This window comes from Tamandua tetradactyla, chromosome 7 (genome assembly GCF_023851605.1).
Source record: "Tamandua tetradactyla isolate mTamTet1 chromosome 7, mTamTet1.pri, whole genome shotgun sequence".
Lineage (NCBI taxonomy): Eukaryota > Metazoa > Chordata > Mammalia > Pilosa > Myrmecophagidae > Tamandua > Tamandua tetradactyla.
Window position 1 is genome coordinate 172,380,945 of NC_135333.1, and position 25,247 is coordinate 172,406,191.

The 25,247-nt window shown below is 39.1% G+C and overlaps 1 protein-coding gene across 1 annotated transcript in view; it reads left to right on the plus strand.

The window, feature by feature from the left end:
- The window catches only part of PARPBP (PARP1 binding protein), a 127,723-nt gene extending 102,803 nt beyond the window's left edge, over positions 1-24,920 (plus strand). Inside the window, exons 14-15 of the transcript XR_013155963.1 lie at positions 23,313-23,410; positions 24,712-24,920. The gene's annotated coding sequence lies outside the window, so the exon portion shown is untranslated. The remainder of the gene's footprint in view (positions 1-23,312; positions 23,411-24,711) is intronic.
- Positions 24,921-25,247: the final 327 nt, after the last annotated feature.

The following is a 25,247-nucleotide window of genomic DNA, read 5'->3' on the forward strand; positions in this document are numbered from 1 at the left end:
CTTGGAAAGACTGTCCCCTCTGGTTTCAGGACTTATCCGGCCTGGGAACCATCTGCAGGGTGTAGGTTTCTAGAAGTAATCTTAGTATGTAAAACTTTTGTAGAATTTCAGATAGAGCTCTAGGTGTTTGTTTTAGTTTGCAGTTTGCTGGAATGAGATATACCAGAAGTGGAACAAGCTTTAGAAAGGGGAATTTAGTAAGTTACAACTTTACAGTTTTAAGCCTATAAAAATGTCCAAACTAAGGCATCCAGGAAAAGATACCTTAATTCCATGAAAGCTGATGGGTCAGGAACACCTCAGTTAGCTGGGTAATCATATGGCTGGCATATGCTGGTCCCTTGCACCTGGGATCCATTCCTTTCAGACTGTGTTCCTGTGGGGTTCCTACTTTGCTTCTCCAGGGCTGGCTTTCATTGCTTGGCTCCCCCTGGCTCTTTCCACGTTCTGGCTTGTTTAATATCTCATGGCATCACTTGCTGGGGTCCAAGCACCTCCCAAAATCCGTATCTCTGTTCTCCAAGTGTTGGCATCTTTGTCAGCTCTGTTCTGAAGTTTCTGTCAGCTCTATCATTTCTTGACTCTCTCCAAAATGTTTCTTCTTTTAAAATATTCTGGTAAACTAATCAAGACCATCTGGAATGGGTGGAATCACATTTCTATCTAATCAAAGGATAATTTCCACAACTGGGTATGCCTCATCTCTGTGGAGATAATTTAATCAAAGTTTCTGCCCTATAATATTGAATGAGGATTGAAAGAAGTGTCTGCCTCCAGAAGATTCGATCAGGATTTAAACATGGCTTTTCTGGGGTACATAATACTTTCAAACCAGCACAGTGTTCTTTAGGGTTAACAGGAATGGTATTGGCTGGGATTTGGGAAACCTTGGCAATTGGCATTATCTAGTTGAAGCTTGTGTAAGAGTAGTTTCCAGACTTTGTACTCTCTTAGCCACTGATACCTTATTTTGTTAACATTTCCTTTACCCATTTTGGTCAGGATGGCATTGTTGATCCCACAGTACCAGGGGAGTCATGTCCCATGTTACCAGGGAGACGTTTATCCCTGGATGTTATGTCCCATGTAGGGAGGAGGGTAATGATTTTCCTTATGGAACTTGCACATTGATGTTGACAGTGGCATTATTCATGATTGCCAAGAGATGGAGACATTCCAAATGTCCATCAATGGATGAGTGAATAAACAAACTGTGATATATACATACGTGGAATATTACACAGCAGTAAGACAGAATAAAGTTGTGAAGCATGCAGCAACATGTATGAACCTTGAGGACATTATGTTCCATGAAATTAGCCCAAAACAAATGGACAAATACTGTATGGTATAACTAATATGAACTAATATTAATGAGCAAAATTTGAGAGTTAAAGGTGAGAACACCGGTTACAGGAGATAGAAAGAAGTTCGAGATCAGGCATTTGTTGCTGAAGGAGTACAAAACACTCAAAGGATTGATTGTATAGATTTAGAAATAGATGGTAGCACATCCAGGAATCTATTGATAGCGCAATACTGTAAGTACATTGAACAAATGAGGGTGAGTATGGTTGAAAGAGGAAGGCAAGGGACATGTATAACACCAGTAGGAAAGATAGAAGAAGATAAAGACTAGGCCTGTTTATCTTAATGAAACCTAGAGTGGTCAGTGATAGTGATTAAATGTACAAATATATGAATGCTTTTGCATGAGGGAAACAAGTGAATGTCAACATTGCAAGGTGTTGAAATGGGATGGTATATAGAAAAAATACAGCCAATGCAAATTAGAATCTAAAGTTTTAACAGTAACATTGTAATATGCTTCCAGTAAATGTAGCAAAGACAATATACCAAAGCTAAATGTCAGTAAAAGGAGATACAAGGGAAGAGTATTATATTCTTGGTGTTGATATTCTCATTTTTATTTTATTTTACTTTATTTATTTTAAATAAACAAATTATTTTTTCTTCATTTTCCTTTCTCTGTGAAAGAAATGGAAATGTCTTCATGTCTTTATATCGATTGTGGTGGTGAATGCATAACTACTTGATTATATCAGGAACCACTGATTGTTTACTTAGAATGGATTGTATGATGTGTGAATAAATTATTTTAAAAATTTATTTTTAAAATAAATGCTGGAGAAAAGTGTGGAAAGAGGGATGTGTTGTTTCCTATTCATTGTTGGTAGCAGTGTGGTGGCTCCACAGGAGGCTGAGTATAGGCTGTCATATGATCCTACAACCCTGTTATCAGCTGTGTACTCGGAAGAACTGAAAGCAAGGACACGAATGGACATTTACACACTGGTGCTTATGGCAGCAGTCGTCACAATGTGCGGTGGATGGGGGTGGCCTAAGGATACGTTGACTGATGTACAGAAGGGCAAACTGTGGTGAATACATACATTAGAATATTGAGTGACTGCAAGAGGGAATGAAGTTATGAGACATGCACCTAGTTGAATCGGCCTTGAGGACAGTATGTTGAGGGAAATGAGCCAGAAGTGAAAGGACAAACATAATGGATTAACTAAAATGTGTGAACTTTGAGAGCTTAGGTCATTAGGGGAAGGCTTATTGTAAATCTTTCTAGATTGTAAACTCTTATAGCAACCACTTCTGTTCCTGAGTTATAATGGTTATTTCTAAATTCTGAGATGCTGAGCTTCTTGCATATAACCTGGTCAGTCTCTAGAACTTTGTGTATCTATGTGACAGCTGAGACTCAGTGCTAGAGTTCTCAGCTATGAAAGTCAGCAACTGTTAGAAAAAAAGCTGAACAAGATCAGACTTCAATTAGAGATATGAATGAAGCAGATCTGGTGAGGACTAAGGTAAATCAGATTAAAGGGTAAAGGATGATATTGACTGTGTTTTAAAACATCAACTTCTGTGTGAGACCAAAGGAATAGATGTTCATTTGGTGCAAAATTTATATTTCTGTAGTACACCATCTAATTTAATTTGTATGGTCAGTATTTTCAAGCAACATAATTACAACCTTCTACAGGTTACTGCAATGCCCCAATACATCCCAAAGTAATTTGGGCAGAGAATAAAAAGACATTTACAAACCCCCCTTGAGGGATTGAGAAAGATGTGGAAATATTTAACTTCCCCATCTTACAACTCCTGATATTTTTACAAGCATTGGGGACTACCAATTTAATAGTTAAGTCCTTGTTCTTGGGGCTTACCCTTATGAAACTTATTCCTGCAAAGGAGAAGCTAAGCCAATTTATAATGATGCCTGAGAGTCACACCCAGAGAATCTTTTTCGTTCCCCAGCTGTGGCCTCTCTTTTTTAAATTAATTTTTTTTTTTTGTGGCCTCTCTCTTGAAGCCAAGTTGGCAGGTAAACTCACTGCACTCCCCTGTGTGAGATCTGACTTTAGGGCTGTTAATCTCCTTGGCAACGTGGAACACGGCTCCAAGGGATGAACCTGGATGGGAGTGAGAAGGCCTTCTTGACCAAAAGGGGGAAGAATAATGAAACAAAATAAAGGTTCAGTGGCTGAGAAGTTTCAGATAGAGTTGAGAGGTCATTCTGGAGGTTATTCTTATGAATTATATAAATATCAATTTTTAGGTTTTAGTGATTAGAACATCTAGAAGGAAATACCTGAAATTCTACCCCAGAAAAGCTATGTTCTTTTTCCTAATCCAATCTTGTGGAGGTAGATGTATTGTTTAGGGTGTGACCTTCTGATTAGGTTGTTTCCATTCCATGGAGATGTGACCAACCCAATTAAGGGTGAGGCCTTTTGATTAGGTGGTTTCCATGGAGATGTGTCTCCACCCATTCAAGTTGGGCCTTAATCTGGTTACTGGACTCCTTTAAGGGGGAACCATTTTGGAAACAACTCAGAGCTGGCACAGACAGAAATGTTTTTGGAGATGCAGAAAGAAAATGCCCTTGGGGAAGCTATTTGAAACCAAAATCAAAGTTCCAGCTTTCACCAGCCATGCACCTTCCCAGATCAGCCTTTCTTGAGTCAAGGTATCTTTCTCTGTATGCCTTAGTTTGGACATTTTTATGCCTTAGAATTGTAAACTTGTAACTTAATTAATTTCCTTTATTAAAGTCACTTATTTCTGGTATATTGCATTTCTGGCAGCTTTAGCAAACTAAAACAACAGCTAACATTTTACTTAATGTTTAAAGACTAAAAGCTTTCCCTCTTAGATCACGGACAAGAGAAGGATACCCACTGTTACCACTGTTATTCAAAATTATACTGGAAGTTCTTGTGAAAGCAGTTAGGTTAGAAAAATAAATGAAAGGCATCCAAATTCAAAAGGAAGAAATGAAAGTTTCCCTGTTTGCAGATTACATGAACTGATATATAGAAAATCTTGAAAAATCCACCACAATGCTTTTAGAGCTAATAAATGATTACAGCAAAGTGTTGGAGTACACGATCAACACCTCATAATCAGTAGTGTTTTTATACACAATCAAAGAACAATCAGAAAAAGAAATCAAGAAAATATTTCCATTCACTAAAGAATCAAATATTTAGGAATAGTTCTAACCAAGGAAGTGAAGGACTTGTTCACAGAAAAGTGAAAAAAATTGCTAAAAGAAATGAAAGACCTAACTGAATAGAAGGACATTCCATATTCATGGATTGAAGATGAAATACCATTCTGATGTCAATCCACCCAAAGCAATTTACATATTCAGTGCAATCCCAAACAAAATTACAGCAATGTTCTTTGCAGAAATAGAAAAGCCAATCATTAGATTTTTTATATGGAAGTGTATGGGCCCTGAACAGTTAAAGCCATCCTGAAAAACAAGAATGAAGTTGGAGGACTCACAATTCCAAATCTTTTTTTTTTTTTTAACATGGGCAGGCACCGGGAATCGAACCCAAGTCCTCTGGCATCACAGGCAAGCATTCCTGCTTGCTGAGCCACCGTGGCCTGCCCACAATTCCAAATCTTATAACTTATTACAAAGATACTGTGTTCAGAACAGCTTGGTTCTAGCACAAGGACAGACATAGACCAGTGGATTCAAATCTATAGCTCAGAAATCAACCCTCACATTATGGCCATCTTATTTTCTGACGAGGGGAAAGAGACAACCTAATTTGTAAGGAATTGTCTCTTCAACAAATGATGCTGGGAAACTGCAAAAAAAAAGAAAAATGGAGGCCCCCTACTTCACATCATATACAAAATAAACTCAAAATGGACCAAAGACCTCAGTATAGGAGCTGTGACTATCAAACTCCTAGAAGAAAGAAAGAGAAGCGTGTTCAGGCCCTTGTGTTAGGCAACACCCAAAGCACAAGAAGCAAAAGAAAAAATAGATAAATGGAACCTAATCAGAATTAAAACTTTTGCACCTCAAAGGACTTTATCATGAAAATAAAATGACAGTCTACACAATAGAAGAAAATATGTGGATAACACTTAGCTGATTAAGATTTAATATCCAGAATATATAAAGACATTCTTCAAAGTAACAACAAAAAGGCAAGTAACACCATTCAAAAAAGAGCAAAGGACTTGAATAGACATCTTTCTCTAAAGTAGATATACAAACAGCCAGAAGCCCGTGAAAAGATGCAATAGATCATTAGTCACCAGGGAAATGCAACTCAAAATCACGAGATACCATTTAATAATCATTAGAATGGCTGCAATTTAAAAAATGGAAAAATCAAGTGTTGGAAAGGACATGGAAAAATAGGAACATTCACTGCTGGTAGCAATGTAAAATGGTGCAGCCACTGTGGAAGACAGTTTGTTAGTTCCTCAAAAAACTAAATATAGAGCTACTATATGACCTGAAATGCCACTAGGTATATACCCCAAAGAACTGAAAGCAGGGACTAAAACAGACATTTTCACATCAATGTTCATAGGCATATTATTAACAATTACCAAAAGATGGGAGCATCCCACATGTCCATCAATTGATGAATGGATAAATAATATGTGATAGATGCATACAATGAAATATTATTCAGTCCTAAAAAGGAATGTAGCCCCAATACATGTAACAACATGGATGTGCCTTGAAGACATACGTTGAATGAAATAATCCGGCACAAAAGACAAATACTGTATGATCTCAGTGATTTCAAATAATTAGAATAAGCATATCCATGGTCAGAATCTAGAATATAGGTTACCAGAGGATGGAGTGGGGATAGAGGATGGAAATGCTGGGCAAAGTAGTCGAGGATATTGGCAAGGGAGTGGAAGAAGTCATAGTGAAATCTAAACTGGAGAGATAAGGAAAGAAGATTATAGAGTCTTGAGTAGATGAAAGTCGAGTTCTGTGGATTTAAGGGAAGGATAGGAGTTGTTTTGAGAATTGAAAGTGAAGATACCACAAGATATTCAGAGAGCAGAATAACTAGATTTCATTTCTAGGTGATGACAGCATCCAAGATATCATATGGGATATTGACATCCAGTATCCAATATGGGTCGGTGACTGGGAAGTGTAGATTAAAGGTCACAGTGTTGGTTGGAATCAAGTTTGGTTTTGGATATGTTAAATTTGAGAGGCCTAATAAACATTCAAGTAGAAATGACATTAGATATGAATTTGGGAGTTGGGGAAACTGGCAAGGTTAGAGATGTAACTTTGGGAGCCATACCAGATATGAGACAAGATGAAGTTGTCTTAGAGCATCCAAACATTAGAGATCAGGAAGCAGATGATCCAAAACAAATCTGAGAGGGAATGTACTTTGAAGTAGCAGTGCAGTGTCACAAAAATAGAGGGAAGAAAGGGTTTCAAGAAGGAAGGAGGGAGTGTTCAGCTGTGCCAAATGCTGTTAGGTGAGTCTATCAGTCAGGGTTCTCCAAGAAACAGATTTTATTTTAAGGTATTGGCTTACAAGATTGTGGGGGCTGATATCTCTGAAATCTGTAAGGCGGGCCAACAGGTTGGAAACAAAGGCAGGATTTTATGCTGCGATCTTGAGGCAGAATTTCTTCTTCCCCAGGAAACTTAGTTTTTTGCTCTCAAAGCTTTCAACAGATTGGTTGAGGTGCACCCACATTATTAAGGGTAATTATTTCTTTAAGTTAATGATTGTAGATGTTAACTACATCTATAGCAAGCAGTACAGGTTAGTGTTTGAATAAATAGCTAGGTTCTATAATTTAGACAAGTTGACACATACAATTATCACAGCAAGTAAGATGAGAACTGAAAATTGGTCTTTGATTTGGCAATGTGGAAGTCATTGGTAGACCTTGATGAAGCAATTTCAATGAAACTGGAAGAACCGGAACCCTGATAGGAGAGGATTCTGGAAAGAAGGGAAAGAGAGTAAATGGAGACAGTGAAGATAAAAAATATGACAGTGAGTTACGCAGAAAGAATGCAAGAAATTGGGCCATAGATGGATGAGGGTAGGGTATCAAAGGAAGATTTTTGTTAAAAACAGCAGATATTATAGCACAATGATGACGAAGAGAAGTGACATTGCTGTATTTTGTGGAACTCAAGTAGCAGAAGGTTTTCATACTATGGTAGTATGGAGTAAAGAGAACATTCATCCTTATGTACGTACAGTGATTAAGATCAGTGAAGTGCTGAAGGCAGTAAAGTAGTGTTTTATCCACTACACATACTATAAAGATTAGAAAGGGAGGAGAAAGGAAGCAGAGAGCTGTTGGAGATGTGGAGGAAACACATACTAGAGGGTCTCACATCTGAATGGGGAGCAAGGGCGAGAGGCATGTGGCATGATGGGTTTGGCTGGCAAGAGAATTAGTCCTGGCATTCCCTTAGGTGGGGTTGTATTTCTGTGTGCTGTATTGTGTTTCTCCGTGTGTACATGTGTGTTTTATTATGTAGTTGGCAGGGGTAGTTTGGCTGTTGATGGGTGCTTAGGCCACTCATAATTCAGCAGAGGAAATGAGGTTATACTTCTGAGAAAATTTGAATTTGGCTGGTGAGTAGACTCCGATTCTGGGAGGAATCAACTTGAATATGTCTTTAATTGGGGGCCCAGAGGAGAGATTCAAAGCTCCTGACACACAGGTTTGTAAGAACTGTTTAGAAATTTTACAGGGATCTGGGGCCCAACTGAGAATTGCAGGAGGCAGTAGAGCTTTTCCATTTTATATACCACAATGGAAGTGGAGTAGGGCCACCACGCCCAGTGTGGGCTTGTGGGGATGGCGGGGTAGGAGGGATGGGGAGAGTTAGTGATGCTCTAGTGAAATTATTCCAGCGACTATGAGACCAGGTGGTAGGAATGTTGTTGTCCTTGAGCTTAAGTCTATTACACCTACTATACATGTGTAAGTTGATTTAAATATTTATATTGCTACAATATGTGTTTGAATTATGGACATGCCTTACATATGGTTTCCTTTCTTGATACATTGTCTAAAGATTTTAGTTCATCTTTGTCTGTGAAACCTAGTGGACTGACTACTTGCCTGGGCATCATTACTAGACATTATGCTTCTATTTATTAGTGTCATGAAAGCAGAATTAATAAAGCTGTTTAAGGAGCCCAATGTACAAAGTTCTAGTGTATTGTACATCACCAACTTTTAGCTCTTCAGACTAAGAATTTGAGATGCAAAACTTTATTGGCACAAAGCAAGATATAAGTAACTTCAAGTTATATGATCATGCTTGATATGCTCACGGCCAATTTTTTCCTGTTGACTTGGAAAGACAATTCTTCAATACGGTTTTGATTCTTAGCAATTTTGAAGTCACCTGATGGCATGCTTCCAGAATGACAAACTGATGATAGCTTTCAACTCTGGTTACCAACAAGGAAAGTTATATTGCATGCATTGACTCATAATTTCATGTTTCTTCACCATTATGGTAAATGCTGCACTGTCTTCATTTTGTGTTTGTTTGGAATCTTACGTTTGTACCCTCATGGCTGTCTTCTGTCCTCAGAGGCTCTTGATGATTACATTGAGAGCTCCAGGCTCTCAAAACATTTGTAAATGCAGTGGTTTCTACACATGTAGAATGAACATGTGATTAATTTGTACTACTTCATTTTCTTCTGTTCGTAATAGAGTAGAGATTGGAGTGGATGGAAGTGTCTTTTTTTCTTTGTGTTTTTTTTTTTACATGGGCAGGCACTGGGAATCGAACCCCAGTCCTCGGGCATGGCAGGCAAGCACTCTTACCTACTGAGCCACCGTGGCCTGCCCGGATGGAAGTGTCTTAATATTGCTATACATGCTAATCTTTTCATTCCGTATATGCGCAGTGCTGTTTCCGGCCATCATAACTTTATTCATGATATTCCTTCATCTTAAAAGTCCCTCATCTTGTACCTCCATCCATCTAAGTCTAAAATATCTTTCAAGGCCATTCTCTTTGCAGCTTTCTCTGAGTATCACAACCAGATCCTCTTCTGAACTCCATAACATTTGTAATACATTGCCACCCTATTTAGAAAATAATTATTTCTTATATTCATTAATTTGTTGAGGCTCTACATTTCTTTCTTTCTTTTAAGTTTTTTTCTTATTCTTCCTTTTTTAATGTTTTTTTTAATTGTGAAATATAACATATATACAAAAAATAGTCAATTTCCAAGTACATTTTAACAAGTAGTTATAGAACAGATTTTAAAGTTTGGTATGGGCTACAATTTCATGATTTTTCATTTTTTCTTCTAGCTACTCCAAGCACTGGAGGCCAAAAGAAATAGCAATGTAATGATTCAGCAGTCATACTCATTTGTTAAATCCTGTCTTTCTCTTATACTCCTCTTTTTTTCTCTTTTATGAAAAATAACATATATACGAAAAGCAATAAATTTCAAAGTATATCGCAACAATTAGTTGTAGAACAGATTTCAGAGTTTGGTATGAGTTACAATTCCACCATTTTAGGTTTTTACTTCTAGCTACTCTAAGGTACTGGAGACTAAAAGAGATATCAATATAATGATTCAGCGATATACTCATTTGTTAAACCCTACCTTCTCTGTGTAACTCCACCATCACCTTTGATCTTTCTTTCACTCTTTAGAGGTATTTGGGCTATGCCAATTCTAATTTTTTCATGTTGGAAGGGGCTGTTGATAAAAATGGGATAGGGGGATGGAACTAGTTGATGTTCTGGAAAGGCTGGTCCCTCTGCATTTCAAGGCTTATCTGTTCCAGGGACCCATGTGGAGATTGTAGGTTTCTGGAAAGTTACTCCTAGTGCATGGAGCCTTTGTAGAATCTTATATAATGCCCTCGGTGTTCTTCAGGATTGGCAGAAATGGTTTTGGTTGGGATTTGGCAAGTTATGATAGGTAGCAATGTCTAACAAGCATGAGTAAAAGGGACCACCAGAGTAGCCTCTTGACTCTATTTGAACTCTCTCAGACACTGATACCTTATTTGTTACACTTCTTTTCCCCCTTTTGGTCAGGATGGCATTATTGATCCCAAAGGGTGAGGCCCTACATATCTGTGGAAGCTTGTCCTGATGGCTTCAATTCTTAATTGTTGCGTACATTCATTCCATGTAATTTTACAGTGCTTTTCATTGTGGGAAGGGTGACCTGCCCAATCCTTGACTCTGGCCTCAAGCATGTGCTTGTTTTAAAGAAATGTATTATATATCATGTAAGCAGAAGCCTGACATGGACTTGCACACTGGAGATTCCCTCTTGAGCCTCTGCCATCACCAAGAGAACATTCTCCTACTAACCTACTGGAGAAAAAGCCACATTGAGCAGAACCGTATTCTCTCAGTCAGTGCAGCTAAGGCTGTCCTTGATCAGCAGACCTCCTTTCAACCCTCAGACATTAGAGCAAGTCCATTCAAATTCAGCAGAGCTGCCTAGCTGACTTCCAGCTAAGCCCAGAAGTAGGAGCCATAAACATCTGTTGCTGTATGCCTCTGAATCGTGTGCTTGTTACATAGTATCGTGACCACAGATAATTCATGCAATGTCCTACATGCCTGGCACGTGGCTTCCTTGAAGACTTCCCTCTTCCATTACTCTGTGGCCATCTTGGTCTTCTTCCTGTCTCTCCAAACACCAGAGTTTCTGCTCAAGGCCTTTGCCCTGCTCTTTCTTCTGTCAAGAACATCTGACTCTTGTTACTTGCATGGGTATATACCACTCATCATCATGGGGTTCAACCCAAATGTTATGGTTTCTGAGAGCTTCCTTAACGAGCTGAAGGAGCCCCACTTCCAGACATTTCCTATACCATTTAACACTTCATTTGCTTCGCTGTGCTTATCACTCTCTAAGCTTATTGTATTTAGTTCACATGCTTATTGTCCATCTTACCCCTGTCCTTAGGGCCAGGGTTGTTGTTTTCTTTACTCTTCTATCTCCAGTGTCAAGAACAGGGTCTGGCACATAGTCAATTTCAACATGACAGAAATGTATGAAGGATTTTTTTTGGCTGAATCAAGAGAACGGACAGAAAGTATTATGATACGTTTTATAATATGATAGAGTATGGGTGTCATAAATTCTAGTATGTGAGAAGGAGAATAGCATAGATTAAGAGCTTGGGCTATGGAGCCAGAGTGCCTGGGTCTGAATCTCAGGTCTATCACTTACTGTGGACATGCTACTTAAGCTCTCTCCTTATTTCTTCTCCAGCAAAATGGAAATGACAGTTGGAGATAACAACTCAAAAGATTGTTGTAAGTAAGGATTGATAGATAAACACTCAAAATAATTCCTGGGACATAGTAAGTGCTTGATAAAATATCATCAACTATTATACTTGTAAAGCAGCACTTACTGGACATTTCCTAGGTGCCAGGCTTTTTTTCAAGCACGTTTCATATCTTAGCAAATTTAATCCTCCTAACAGTTCTAGGAAAAGACCAAATCACTTGCTCCAGGTCACACTCTAGTAAGTGGCAGATATAAGATTCAAACCCAGGCACTCCTGCTCAGAGTCTGTGCTCTTATCCACCCCAAATCCTGCCTCTATGTAAGTTGCTACTGTTGTTGTTTTAACATAACTGCTGTGAAATTTTTGTTGGTTATTAACGTTTCTGGGAAACCCAGAGGTTCCTGGGTGACATGTGAATCACAGAGTAGAAATGATCAATTTTTATAGCCTTGTTTTAAATTGGCATCCTTTTGGTAATAAAATCATGTATTAGTCAAGACCTTTTTGTGAAACATTATGAATTGGCTGGGGAAGATTGTGGAGACACCCCCTCCTTAGAAATGTAAGCTTACAGAACTAGTTAGCCAGCCTCTGCTGTATCTCAGCTTACCCAATTCAGAATATACCTGACATACATTCACTAGAAGTACCTGCTTATCTACTGTTAGTTGTTATTGTTACAAGTATCCATTGGACCAGCTCTTAATAGGTTGTATATGCTATTTAATTAATACTTGAATTAAGAAAAATACTTTGTAGTTTACTTTGTAGATTCAGTAGTACTTGCTTCTCATAATTAGAATGTATGTCCCCTTGAAAACCATGTTTTAATTAAAATCCCATTTCATAAAGGTAGAATAATCCCTATTCAAAAGTGTATGTTTGAAACTGTAATCAGATCATCTCCCTGGATGATGTGATTTAGTCATGAATGGTTGTTAAGCTGGATTAGATGACATGTCTCCACCTATTTGTGTGGGTCTTGATTAGTTTCTGAAGTCCTATAAAAGATGAAACATTTTGGAGAAAGGGAGATTCGGAGAGAGCAGAGAATGCTGCAGCACCACGAAACAGAGAGCCCACGAGCCAGTGACCTTTGGAAATGAAGAAGGAAACACCTCTCGGGGACCTTCATGAAACAAGAAGCCAGAAGAGAAAGCTAGCAGATGATGCAGTGTTCACCATGTGCCCTTCCAACTGAGAGAGAAGCCCTGATTGTGTTCACCATGTGCCTTCTCACATGAGAGAGAAACACTGAACTTCATTGGCCTTCTTGAACCAAGGTATCATTCCCGGATGCCTTAGATTGGACTATAGACTTGTTTAATTGGGACATTTTCTCAGCCTTAGAACTGTAAACTAGCAACTTATTAAATTCCCTTTGTTAAAAGCTATTCTGTTTCTGGTATATTGCATTCCAGCAGCTAGCAGACTAGAACACTCACTGAGGGAAGGAATTTTGTTTGTTTTGTTCCATCCATGTCCCTCCTCCAGCAGTCTCTTTTTAATACAGCATCCAGACTGGATCTTTGAAAACACAGGTCATATCGTTTAACTGGTCTATGCAAAACCTTTGAAAGTTTCCCGTTATACTTAGGATTACATTCAAGATCCTTTAGTGGTCTTCAAATCTCTCCTTGATCCGGTGCTGTCTCTACTTGTCTGATTTCATCTATTACTTCTATACTTGCTTACTCAGTGTCTTAGTTTCCCAGGTTATCATAACAAAGTACCATGAACTGAGGGGTTGGGGGTACTTGTCGAAACAACAGGAATTTTTTTTCTCAGTTTTGGAGGCCAGAAGTCCGAAAAAGGTATTGGCAGAGCCATGCTTCCTTCAAGGTCAGTAGGAAAGAATCTGTTCTGTGTCTCCTCTAGCTTCTGGCAATGGTTTGCCAGCAATCCTTGGCATTTTCTCATGGCATTCTCCCCTGCATCTGTCTGTGTCCAAATTTCCTCCTCTTAAAAGGATACCAGTGATACTGGATTATGACACACTCTAACCTTAACCCAGTTTGAACTGATCACATCTTCAAAGACCCAGTTTTCGAATAGGATCATATTCATTAGATCAGGGGTTAGCACTTGAATACATCTTTGCCGAAGACACAGTTCCATCCATAATACTCAGCTCTAGGGATTTTTTACCAGTTTGTTCTTTGCTGTATATCCAGTGTTTTAAACAGTGCTTAGTACATAATTAACATTTAGTAAATGTATATTGAATAATTGAATGTTCTATAATGGGAGAGTCCAGTTGGCCATCTAGCACTGCTTGGGCTGGTATTTTCTTTGCTTATCTAACATTGTTTGTGAACATATTATTTCTATGGGTTAATTTGTATTTTAAATATTTGTTTCAGAATCCTACCTTTTAATATTGTGTACCTCAAAGGCTATTAGGTTCTCTATATAGCTAAAAATGGCTAAACTCTCTTCTACCTTTTCTTTAATTAGAACTGGATAGAGTGAAATTCCCATGCAAACATCCTAGTGATTATCTTTCTGGATTTCTTTTGGTTGCATATTTTTCTGAGTTTTTTTAGTGGAGGTGGTGAAGACACTAATGGCAAAACATAAGTGAGGATTTCCTGTTCTCTGCTTTAAACTCCAAGAAATTCTTAACTGAATTTTTAATAAAAACCAACTGAGGCTACACAGAATAAGATGAGAACAGAGTAGTGCACTACTTGCAGTAGCCAACATTTAAGTGCCCAACCGCTGTACAAGGCTAGTGGTCTCCTTCGGACACTGCAGACACAGATCATTTCCATCGCTGCCAAAAGTTCTGCTGAGCAGCACTGCTCTTGACAGGGGCAACTGAAAACTATGCTAGAAATAAGACAATTATTTATTTACTTATTTATCATTTATTCAATGAACATTTATTGTGTATCTAATAATAAATGCCAGGCACAGTGCCCAACAGTAGGGATTCAGTGTGGACAAGATAGCATTAGGCCCTACTCTTCGGATCTTATATTCTAGTGAGGGATAAAGTTATTAGATGGCTAGCATACAAATAACTGTAATTTGCATAGTGCTGGTTGTGTAGTGGACATTTACATGTCTGTTGATTGACTAGTGTGCACACTGTCACCTGCTTAGATTTTAACAAATGGTAGGCATAAAAAACTATAAAGTAATTTATGGTTGAGGTTGACAAGCATCATCAGAAATTTCAGTGCTGTCAATAAACTTAGAATGTTCAGCCTTTTTTTGTATTTTGTTTCTCTTATTGTAAAACTGTAAAAACACACAACTCTCTAGCATGATAATCTACTGTAAGGTAAATAAGCACCACCCAGGTCAAGAACTAGAACTTTTCCAGCCACCCAAAGCCCTTCTGCATGCCCAGTCTCAAGTGTCATTCTCCTTACTTCCCAATAGTAACTATTATACTAGCTTTAGAGTAATTAATTATTTGCATTTCTATGTAGTTAAAAAAATAAAATTAGAGAACTTGTAGGTTTATAGAAATACCATGCATAAAATACAGAGTTTCTATACAGTACTCTATTGTTAACACGTTGCATTAGTGTGGCACATTTGTTGCAGTTGATAAAAGAACTTTCATAAAGTTATACTATAATTTATAGTTATCTTCTACATTAGGGTTCGCTGTGTAGTACAGTACTATGTTTTTTCTTCATTTTGATTTGATTCTATTAATATGTATGTGCTGGTTTGAAAGGAGGTATGCCCCCTAGAAAAGCCATGTTTTAATCAAAATCCCATTTCATAAAGGTAGAATAATCCCTATTCAATACTGTATGTTTGAAACTGTAATCAGATCATCTCCCTGGATGATGTGATTTAGTCAAGAGGGGTTGTTAAACTGGATTGGGTGATGACATATCTCCACCCATGTGGGTGGGTCTTGATAAGTTTCTGGAGTCCTATAAAAGAGGACACATTTTGGAGAATGAGGAGATTCGGAGAAAGCAGAGCAGAACGACATAGCCACAAGAAGCAGAGAGCCCACAAGCCAGTGACCTCTGGAGATGAAGATGGGAAACACCTCCCACGGAGCACTGCTCAAAGTTCTGCCCACTGGGAGGATTTCCCCTTACCACTGTCCTTCAAGGACACCCAAAAAGGGGCTGTAGTGCCTCAGCTGTCTACTTTTGGGTAGTACCTGCATATTGTGCTGAACCTTCTGTAAACCAGGCCCGAGTTTTCTCTTCCTCAGTCAATTCACTGTAAGGAACTCCCAAAGAGGTCATAGTTCTGGTCTGGGAAAGAGAAGGTAATGTGGCAGGAGTGGAGACCATGGGCATTTGGGCCATTGCCTCAGGTAACTTACTTATGCCTTCAGGACCTGCGCTGGCCCTATCTCTTATTTACCATTTCCATTTTTATGATGGAGTGCTGCTGCACATGCCCAATTTTATGGCTTGGTGGGTCAGACAACACCAGGCTCATGATAGGCAACTCAGGTCTCATGGTAACTTGGTGGCCCAAGGTTCGGTCTCTACTAAGGCCCAGTAGCAGGCCAAAAGCTGCTTCTCAAAAGGAGAGTAGTTGTCTACAGCAGATGGTAAGGCTTTGCTCCAAAATCCTAAGGGTCTGCATTGTGATTCTCCTATAGGGGCCTGCCAAAGGCTCCAAACAGCATCTCTATTCAACACTGACACTTCCAGCACCATTGGATCTGCTGGATCATACGGCAAGCAGCAAAGCAGATTGTAAATCATCCTGGGCCTGTCGCAGAGCCTCTTCTTGTTCAGGTCCCCACTCAAAATTAGCAGCTTTTCTGGTCACTCGATAAATGGGCTGGAGTAGCACACCCAAATGAGGAATATGTTGTTGCCAAAATCCAAAGAGACCAACTAGGCATTGTGTCTCCTTTTTGATTGTAGGAGGGGCCAGATGCAGCAACTTATCCTTCTAACTTATCCGTAACCTTAGAAGGGATATCTCGACATGCCCCGCACCACTAGACACGTAGAAATTTCACTGAGGTAGAAGGCCCCTGTATTTTTGTTGGATTTGTCTCCCATCCTCTGACATGCAAAGGCCTTACCAGTAAGTCTAGAATAGTTGATACTTCTTGCTCACTGGGTCCAATCAACATGATATCATCAATATGATGGACCAGTGTGATGTCTTGTGGAAGGGAGAAACGATCAAGGTCCCTGCAGACAGGATTATCACACAGGGCTGGAGAGTTGATATACCCCTGAGGTAAGACAGTGAAAGTATACTGCTGACCTTGCCAGCTGAAAGCAAACTGTTTCTGGTGGTCCTTACAAACAGCTATTGAGAAAAAAGCATTTGTCAGATCAATAGCTGCATACCAGGTACCAGGGGATGTATTGATTTGCTCAAGAAATGATACCACATCTGGAACATCAGCTGCAATTGGAGTTACCACTTGGTTGAGCTTACAATAATCCACTGTCATCCTCCAAGACCCTTCTGTTTTCTGCACAGGCCAAATAGGAGAGTTGAATAGGAATGCATTGGGAATCACCACCCCTGCATCCTTCAAGTCCTTAAGAGTGGCAGTAATCTCTGCAGTCCCTCCAGGAATCTGGTATTGCTTCTATTTTCCTAGGTAGAGGCAATTCTCGTGGCTTCCACTTGGCCTTTCCCACCATAGTAGCCCTCACTGCATGAGCTAGAGAGCCAATGCGGGGATTCTGCCAGTTGCTCAGTATGTCTATTCCAATTATACATTCTGAAACTGGTGAAATGACTACAGAATGTGTCCAGGGGCCCACTGAATCCACTGTGTGACGGACCTGAGCTAAAACTCCTCTGATCACCTGGCCTCTGTAAACCCCCACTCTGACTGTTGGACTAGAGTGACGTTTTGGGTCCCTTGGAATCAATGTCACTTCTGAACCAGTGTCTAATAATCCCCGAAATATCTGATCATTTCCTTTTCCCCAATGCACAGTTACCCTGGCAAAAGGCTGTTGGTCTCCTTGGGGAAGGCTTGGAGGAAGATTAACAGTATAGATTTGTGGCAGTGCAACAGGGTTCTCTCTCAAAGGGACCTGGCCTCCCCTTCATTCAAGGGGCTCTGGGTCTGAAAACTCTCAAGTCTGGAAATTGATTAAGGGGCTGTGACTCTGTGTTTTTGTAATTCAAGTTAGATTTCTGTTCATTTGACCTAGAACTCTTTTGTTCATACAGCTCAAACAAAAATTTAGTAGACTGCCCTTCTATTGTATTTCTAGGTACCCCATGATTTACTAGCCAATGCCACAAATCGCTGTGAGTCATAATTTTGACTCCTACTTTGAGTTTGCTGTCTATTATAATAGCCATGTCCACCCTGTCTTTGGCGATTAAGTGCTGCCACCTGGCTTCTGCCAGCTTGGGATCTGGTCATCCCCATTGTGTTTCAGTGACAGCAGTTCCCACAGTAATATCTGACCTACAGAGAAATGCAACTACAGAGCTCTTCAGGGATGATGGCGCTAGTCTGACAAATTTATTTCACACTGTTCTGGTAAAAGGTGCATCCTCTGGACATTCCTGGGGTGTAAAAGCAGGCTTTGCTTGATAAATCCACTCAAACATTCCAGTTTCTCTAAGTCTCTGGATCCCTTCATCTACATTATACCAGGGCAGTTCTGGCATATCAACCTAGGTAGTGTCAGCCACCTTTGATCCATGTTTCAACCAACCATCCAAACAAACTGTTAATACTTTTCTAACCCATTGAGCTATAACATTGAATGCAGAATCTCTGCTTAGTGGGCCCATATCAATAAATTCAGCCTGATCCAGCCTTATATTCCTCCCACCATTATTCCACACCCTTAAAATCCATTGCCGCACATATTCCCCTGATTTCTGTCTATATAAATTGGGAAACTCACACAGGTCTTTTGGAGTATAATGTACCTCCTCATGTAGTAGTTTGTACCTCACCTTTAGGGGCCTGTTGGGACTTTAGTCTAGTTATAGGTCTAGAAGAAATGAGAGGTGGTGGGGGTGGGTCATGAAAAGAATTAGAAATATCTTCCAAGCCATTTGCTTCAGTGCATTCATTTGCGGTTTCATCTGGTGAAACAGGATTAATCACTCTAAGGCTAATCCCTTCAGGTGGAGGTTGAGTTGCCAACTCCTCAAGGTGGTCTGGAGGTGGGGCGGCTATGACCTCAGGGCAGACTATTACAGGGTTATCTAGAGAAGACTCAGCATGACCTAGGGTTTCAATCTCTTCACTGACATCATTCTCAATTGATATGTCATCATCCCATTTTTCAGGGTCCCACTCCTTTTCAATCAATGCCCTCTCTTTAATGACAGACACCATGCAACAGTGAGATTTCAATTTATGTTGTAAAGTTCCTACTCTAACAATAAGATTCTGAGTCTAATTTTCAGAGATCTGAAGTCTACAGCTGCAGGAAATAAGATTTTCCTTCTGGATGCTCATAGAAACTTCTACATCTGTCAGATGGCACTTAAGCTTCTTGTTTGAAGGCTTAAGCCCATCCCCTTTACTCCTTAATGTATCCAGTGTATCTAACAACAACCTGCCAGCATCTCTATACCTCTCATTTTCACAAAACTCCATAAAGGTGTTAAAAACATTATCCCCCAGAGCCTGGCTTCATACAAGTGAAACATTAGGAGAATCGAATGGTGATATTTTGGACATCTCTTTTGCCAGCCTACTCCATGGATCAGCAGTGTCATTCTGATTATGGGAATCAGAGTCCTTAGTGCCTTTGAGTGCAGTCAGAGTAGAAAATCATTAATAAAAACACATTTTTCACATTCTGTTTCTTAAGAACCACTCCTGGTACCAAGTTGTATTAGTTAGGGTTCTCCAGAGAAACAGAATCAACAGGAACACTTGCAAATGTAAAATTTATAAAATTGTCTCAAGTAATGCAGAGTCCAAAATCTGCAGGGCAGGCTGTGAAGCTGACGATTCTGATGGAGGGTCTGGACAAACTCCACAGGAGAGGCTCGCTGGCTAGAGCAGGAAGACAGCTTGTCTCTTCTGAATCCTCCTTAAAAGGCTCCCAGTGATTAGATTAAGCATCACTCATTGCAGAAGACTCTCCCCTTGGCTGATTACAAATGAAATCAGCTGTGCATACAACTGATGTGATCATGATTTAATTCTATGAAATGTCCTCATCGCAACAGACAGGCCGGCACTTGCCCAACCAGACAAACAGTTACCACCACTTTGCCAAGTTGACACATTAACCTGACCATGACACCATCCTTGCATACCTGGATAAAATCCACTTTATCATGGTGTATAAATATTTTAACATGCTATTGGATTCAATTTGCACATATTTTTGTTGAATATTTTTGCATATGTATTCATTAGAGAAATTGGTCTGTAATTTTTTTGTAGTATCTTTCTTTGACTTCTGTATTAGGGCAATGTTGGCCTCATAGAATGAGTTAGGTAATGTTCCCTCCTCTTCATTTTTTTTGGAAGAACTTAAGCAGGATTGGCAGGAATTCTGTTTGTAATGATTGGTAGAATTCCTCTCTGAAGTTCTCTGGTCCTGGGCTTTTCTTTGTTGGGATGTTTTGATGACTGATTCAATTTCTTTACTTGTAATTGGTCTGTTGAAATCTTCTCTTTCTTCTAGAGCCAGTGTAGGTTGTTCATGTGTTTCCAGGAATTCCTCCATTTCATCTAAATTGTCTAGTTCATTGGCATACAGATGTTCATTGTATCCCCATATGATCCTTTTTTATTTCTATAGGGTCAGTAGTAATGCCCCTTCTCTTATTTCTGTTTTTATCTATTTGCATTTAAAATGAGTTTGTTCATTTTATTGCTCTTCTCAAAGGACCATTTGTTAATTTGCTCTATTGCTCAGATCCCTATAGATTGGGAGAAGGGTGAGAGGAGAAGGGATAGGTATGACAGAGAAAATAGAATTTAACAAATGAGTGTGATTGATGAATCACTATAGTGCTATTGCTTCTAGCTTCCAGTGTTTTGGAGCAGCTAGAATGAAAAATCTGAGGTGGTGGAATGGTAGCCCATGACAAACTCTGAAATCTGATCTATATTTACTTGTTGAAGTGTGCTTTGAAAGTTATTGTTTTTTCTTTCTATTTTCTGTATAAATGTTATATTTTACATAAAAAGCATTTCAAAAAAATTTAAATGGACTGAAAACAAAACAACCTGCCGCCACTGCTTTTATTAGGATATATACAGGATATATGCTTTGATCAATGAATAGCTTTTAAAAAATCAATTTAAAGCTCATATAGTTCATTTTATCTGTGACCATCCTATTACTAATTCTAGCTGATTAACAGCTTAAGATTAAGGCTCCCTTCCTACTCCTCTACCAATGCTATCACATTATGCTCAACTTTCTTGATTTTCTACAGTCCTCTATTTTGTCTGCAACTATCAATTTCCATTTTGTCATGACTCCAGAACTCTCCACACCTGTTGATTGCCCTTTGGTTAATCTTGTTTGAACATATCCTCCTCCAAAGAGTAAGTTATAACTGCTCATAGTAATATTTACAAAGACATATAAAAATAGTTTTTATCTCCAAATATTTGAGGGATCGGGATTAATAATCCAAATCTGATGCATTGTCCTTACTTTAGTTGAGCACTTCAGAATTTCTAGGAAGTCAATGTCCAGGTTATGTTTGGTTGTAGGGTTTTAATGCAGAGAAATGTGGAGGCCTAGGTCCCAATACTTAACAAGATTGTCCAACTGTTTAGCAGGGCTTGTGGAGAACAACATTCAGAATTTGACTTGCTCTTAAGTGACCCTCTTTATGTTTCCTATGAGGAGACTAACTTGGCCAATGTGATGTTGCCTTATTATGCAAAAGTTCAATGCAAAGAACCTCCGGTGCATTTGACTGTGTACTGAGTCATTGGGTGGATTTCTGTGTGCACAGCTTGTCCATCACAGTGATGAAGAATGCTCTTTTCACTCTTGATTTTGGTGGGTCAGTCTTCCTTGAAACTCCTGCTGGACATGGACCATCAATATGGTCTCTTAAGCTCTTACAGTGTTGGTCTCTGAGCTGGCATCCACCCAAACCAAGAATAGACTGCAGTACAGTTCATAGGAATGACAGTCCTCGATTGTATGTCTAATACATGGCTCCTTTGTCTTCACCACCCAAACAGCTCCACCATGAAGTCTCAATTCTCCTACTTCCTCTGTTTCTTGCACAACTTCTTTTCCTCATACAATTCTACTTTGTTCTTAAGGATCTGTAAAATTCAATGAAACTTCTAAGCCCAAGGGATTAAATCTGGGCATTTCTTTCTCTTCTATTCAGTTCCTTTTCCAAGATGACATTGAGGATATCACCATATTTGTTTAATAAAGTAATTAGCATTATGATATGCTACATAAAGGCTATTTTGTTTCAATCCTGAACTAAAATTGCAGGCTTTTAAAATGTCCATGAGGTGTATGGTTTTTAGGAATACAGCACTCCAATTTTGACACTGAGTTTTAATTAAGGGGTATGAGGAGAATACAATTTAAGAAAAAACCTTCAGAAAGAATTAAAAAAATAGTTTCAGAGTTGACCATTTTACCATATTCATATCTAGACCTATCTTCTTTCCATGCTGTTACACTTGAAGTGCCGCTTATAACCCTGGCACCAAAGAGGTCGGTTTTTCCACTCTCTCTCTCAGAAAAGATCAGGAAGTGCAATAATGTTCATGAACATTTAAGCTCGAAGTTCAGAAAACCCAAAACAACCCAAACCCTCAAACATTCAGTTTTGTTTGAATCTTGGACAAATGTTTATGCAGCTAGTGGAGTGATTCCAGGTTCAGGGCTGTAGTAACTTCATTTCATGGCCAATGATGGGGAAATTATGAAACTATAGCTTGGATCTTATTTTAACAAAACCAAGAAACAAAAACACTTACTGGGGAATCTGCATGGTAAAGTGAGCCTACCTAACCCCAATTGCCACTCTTTTACAGTGACAGCTACTCTTACTACAGGAATTATGAAATTGCAGTTTCCAGTTCCTTCAGAGAGCTGGTTTTTGAAAGTGACTGAGTTGCCTGCATCCAATTACAAGCCTCCTGGTGTATACAATAGGGAACCATCTTTTGGAGGTGATTAAATCCAACAGGGTTAGGGTCTATTGTAGCCATCTCCCTCAGGGTCACATTTCCTTTCAAAAGTCATCTCAGGAGAACAATTTTAGCTTTTTACTTAGTTGACTTCTGAAACAAATTTTCCACTTCAAAGAGAGCCTGATAATTTTAGACCCTATACACCTTGAATGTCATTTATTTATTCCAAAGATAAGAATTCAATTTACCGACTATTTATTGAGTGGCTTCATTATATCTGGCACTGAAGAATATATGCCAGGCAGGAGTATGCTATGTAGAAAAAAAAGTGTTTTTCTTAAAGATCTTATAAACCAGTCTATAATGACAATAAAAATAGAAAAAAAACAAATAAAAAATGGATTTTTTTGGAAATTATGTAGAAAATTTCGGTTGATTTTTAAACATACCCAACAGAGTATTTCGCCTAATTTATAGTTGACCATTTATCAAGTACTGCAAAGAAAAAGGAGGTTGATACTCAGGCTCTGCAGATGTGAATGATAGTCCCAAGGAGCGGAGAATCATCAAAGTTCTGAAGTACACAATATCAAGGGACCTTGGAAAGATTGGGAGTTCAGAGCACTCAGAAATACTGAACGCATAATAAAGTATGCATTTTCTTTTTTAGGTAGAGACTTCAATTTGCCTAAACCAATGGAAGTGATTCAACTAACAAAGTTCCAGTTAGCAAGTGTCATGGTCAGATTCATGTGTCAACTTGGCCAGGTAATGATACCTGTTTGTCTGGTTGGACAAGCGCTGGCCTGTCTTTTGCTATGAGGACATTTCATAGAATTAAATCATGATCATGTTGGCTACATGCACAGCTGATTTCATTTGTAATCAGCCAAAGGGAGTGTCTTCTTTAATGAATGATGCTTAATCTAATCACTGGAAGCCTTTTAGGGGGCATTCAGAAGAGACAGGTTCTCTTCCTGCTTTGGCCAGAGCCTCTCTTGTGGAGTTCATCCAGACCCTTCATTGGAATTGTCAGTTTCACAGCCTGCCCTACAGATTTAGGACTCTATGTGCCCATGGTTACGTGAGACACTTTTATAAATTTTATATTCACGAATATTTCCTGTTGATTCTGTTTCTCTAGAGAACCCTAACTACTGCAACTTGGAACGAGGAGTGATTCTTAAGAAGCAGAATCATAAAAATGGGTTTTTATGAATGGTTTTCTAAACTGACTGGACTCAAAGGCACTAAGGACTCTGATTCCCATAATCAGAATGACACTGCCAATTCATGGACTGGGTTGGCAAAAGAGATAGTCAAAATATCACTATTCGATTCTTCTAATGCTTCGCTTGTATAAAGCCAGGCTCTGGGGGATAATGTTTCTGACACCTCTATGGAGTTTTGTGGAAATAGCAAGTATAGAGATGTTGCTTGGTTGTTGTTAGATACATTGTATACCTTAGTGAGTGAAAGGGATGGGTTAAGTCTTCAAATGAGAAGTTTAAGTGCCCTCTGTCAGATGTATATGTTTCTGTAAGTGTCCTGAAGGAAAATCTTATTTCCTGCAGCTGTAGACTTCAGATCTCTGAAAATCAGACTCAGAATCTTATTGTTAAGAGTAGCAACTTTACAACATAAACTGAAATCTCACTGTTGTATGGTGTCTGTCATTAAAGAGAGGGCATTGATTGAAAAGGAGTGGGACCCTGAAAAATGTGCTAATAACTTCTAGGTTTCATCTTGACTCTAGACCTTTCCCGTTAAGTCTAAACCCATGTATCAACAACTCTACTCAGAAATCAAATTGGCACCTCAATTTCAACGTCTAAAACAGAATTTATAATCTCTCCCCCTCCACCAACTACAAAAGAAAACACAAATAAGCATAAATAAATAACAGCCAGGTGTTCCTCCAGTTCTCACTGTTTCAGTAAATGACACACAAGCCAGCTGTTCATGCTTGAAACTTTGGAGTTATTGACACCTCCCATCTCTTCCTTCCTTTCATCATGTCAATCACCAAATCTGTGGCCACGCTCCTCTCCACATCCACTGTGCGACAGCTGAAGCCATTGTCACCTCTGACATCACTACCCAGATGAGGTCAGTAACTTTTCAAGTGGTCCTTGTAATTCTGTACTTGTTCTCTACAGCAGTCAGGGTGATCCTTTAATACAGAAATCCAGCTACCCTTCCCTCCCCTGGCCTATTTAACACCTTCCAATGATCTCTTGTTTCTTTTAGACACTGCCTACTTCTCCAGCCCCATATCAAGCCAGTCCCCATGCTCACTGAGTCTATACATAGAGGCCTATTTTCAGTAGAAGATGGCAAATCCCCTTTCACTCTCACTCAAGGTTTAAATGCCACTTCCTCAGTCAATTTGTCCCTGATCATCCCCAACTCCTCCTACTGTTCTTTTATAACATTTATAAGTTTGTGTCCTATTCAGACTACATTAAAAATTAAGCCCAATAAGATTATTTTTAAGAATCCAGAGACCTGGGTTCTCTACATTTCTGCCTCTGATTAAATTTGTGTCAAGTCATGTACTTCATCTAGGTTTTAAATTTCTCCTTCATAAAATGAAGGAATTGGC